Here is a 2625-nt window from a genome sequence, read left to right as displayed (position 1 = left end):
CAATATACTATTCTAATTAGGATCCTATTCTTGTGGTTGTACTTGTTGTGGAGTTGCCCTGGTTTTGTATTCATATACAAGGATAGAAAAGTTTTGTCTGATTAATTCTACTGTCTTTTCTGTTCCCCTCCTGCCTCCCTTCCCTTCATTCCCTTTATCTAATCCAATGAACTTCTACACTACCCTCCCTACCATTTCTTTTTGTGGGTTAGCATCCACATATCAGAGAGAACATTCAGCCTTTGTTTTTTTGGGATTGGCTTATTTTAGCACGATGTTCTCCAGTTCTAACCATTTACCAGCAAATGCCATATTTTTGTTCTTCTTTATGGCTGAGTAATATTCCATTGTGTGTGTGTATATACATATATATATATATATATATATATATATATATATATATATATATATATATACATATATACTACATTTTTTTTATCCATTCATCTGTCGAAGAGCACCTAGCTTTTTTCCATAGCTTGGCTATTATGAATTGAGCTGCTATAAACTGATGTGGTACATCACTCTAGTATTCTGATGTTAAGTCCTTTGGGTATAAACAGAGAAGTGGGATAACTGGGTCAAGTGGTGGTTCCATTCCAAGTTTTCTAAGGAATCTCCACACTGTTTTCCACAGTGGTTGTACCAATTTGCCATCCCACCAGCAATGTAAGAGTATACCTTTTCCCCAACATCTTTGTCAACATTTATTGTTGCTTGCATTCTTGATAATTGCCATTCCGACTAGAGTGAGATGGAATTTCAGTGTAGTTTTGATTTGCATTTCTCCAATTTCTAGAGATGTTGCACGTTTTATCATATATTTTTTGACTTTTCATATTTCTTCTTCTGTGAAGAGCTTGTTCAGTTCCTTTACCCATTTATTGATTGGGTTATTTGGGGATTTGTTTTTGGTGTTAAGTTTTTTTGAGTTCTTTGTATATCCTGGAGATTAATGCTCTATCTGAGGTGTAGGTGGTAAAGATTTTCTTCCGTTCTGTAGGCTCTCTGTTCATGTTTTTGATTGTTTTCTTTGCTGTGAAGAAGCTTTTTAGTTTGATTCCATCCCATGTATCGATTTTTTATTTTACTGCTTGTACTTTAGGAGTCTTGTTGAGGAAGTCCATTTCTAGGCCAACATGAAGGAGAGTTAGGCCTGCATTTTCTTCTAGTAGGCACAGGGTGGTCTCTGGTCTAATGCCAAGGTTCTTGATCCACTTTGAGATTTGTCCAAGGTGAGAGATAAGGGTTTAATTTCTTTCTACTCCATATGGATTTCCAGTTTTCCCAGCACCATTTGTTGAAGAGGCTATCTTTTCTCCAATGTATGTGTGATGCCCGTGTCTAGTATGAGATTAACTGTATTTATGTGGGTAGGTCTCTGTGTCTTCTATTCTGTACCATTGGTCTTCATGTCTGGTTTTGTGTCAATATCATGCTGTTTTTGTTATCATAACTCTGTAGTATAATTTAAAGTCTGATATTTTGATGTCTCCTGCATCACTTTCCTTGCTGAGGATTGTATTGATTCTTCTGGGCCTCTTATTTTTCCAGATGAGTTTCATGACTGCTCTTTCTATTTCTATTTTAATAGGAATTGCATTAAATCTGTATAGTGCTTTTGGTAGTATGACCATTTTGACAATATTAATTCTGCCTATCCAAGAACATGAGAGATCTTTTCATTTTCTAAGGTCTTCTTCAATTTCTTTCTTTGGTGTTCTATAGTTTTCATTACAGAGGTCTTTCATTAGATTGATTCCCAAGTAGTGTAGACAAGTAGTGAATGGGATCATTTTCCCAATTTCTCTCTCAGCTGATTTGTCATTGGTGGCATAGAGTCAGTTCTCATGGTTTTGAGTAAGAAAGGTCTGAGCTTCCATGACATGATGACAGCTTTGCAGAGTCATCACGGTAGTAGAAATAACGAAGCCCAGCAAAGATTAAAGCTGAGAGGGCCAAGATTTCTGCCTGTGGTTCAGCCCCGTGAATCTAGTCAGTACCAGCCTGTCCAGAGCCACAGGGACTTTGGAGAGTAAGGAAGAAAGCCAGGGTGCAGTCCATCACAGAGCAAGTATTCGAACATGCAGCTGGAGGAAGGTCCAGGAGCAAAACATTAACAGCTCTTTTACTAGTCCAGTGAGGACATGCCGCCTTAGAACCAGAATGGCGACTTGGTGGCAGGTAAATGTGCTGGGCTCCACACCATCCTGGGAACAGTCTGTCTTGGAACAAAGCTGTGACATGAGCAGGTCTGATTGTTGGGATTTGGAGAAGTGTGGCACCACAGAGGACACTCAGCCTCCAGAGAACTGCCATCATGCGTTTGAGGGCTCGAGATCATCCACCAATCTGGCCAGACTTGTGACCCAGAACTTAAAACACAAAGCCTTCTGTTATCATTCTGAAGATGGATCCAGCTCTTACTTATGAAGTTGCATTTATCAGCTCTGCAGTTTTGGGGTCATTTCTTCCATATAAATTATGAAAAGCTGAATTAGAACAAAAATGTTTGCCAACAACTCTGAGAGCTTTTTAGTCCATAAAGCAAATTTATAGATCCTGTATTTGGATCCTCACGCACACTTTAAGGGATGGTTGTATTTCCCAGTTTATAATGTGAAT

At 38.6% G+C, this 2625-nt stretch overlaps 1 pseudogene; it reads right to left on the bottom strand.

The window, feature by feature from the left end:
- Positions 1-1792: 1792 nt before the first annotated feature.
- LOC143389836 (succinate dehydrogenase [ubiquinone] cytochrome b small subunit, mitochondrial pseudogene) lies at positions 1793-2319 on the bottom strand (annotated as a pseudogene).
- Between the last annotated feature and the right edge of the window lie 306 nt (positions 2320-2625).

The sequence above is a fragment of the Callospermophilus lateralis genome, unplaced genomic scaffold (genome assembly GCF_048772815.1).
Source record: "Callospermophilus lateralis isolate mCalLat2 unplaced genomic scaffold, mCalLat2.hap1 Scaffold_101, whole genome shotgun sequence".
Lineage (NCBI taxonomy): Eukaryota > Metazoa > Chordata > Mammalia > Rodentia > Sciuridae > Callospermophilus > Callospermophilus lateralis.
The sequence above is the reverse complement of the archived record's forward strand: the minus strand, read 5'-3'. Positions and strand labels throughout refer to the sequence as shown.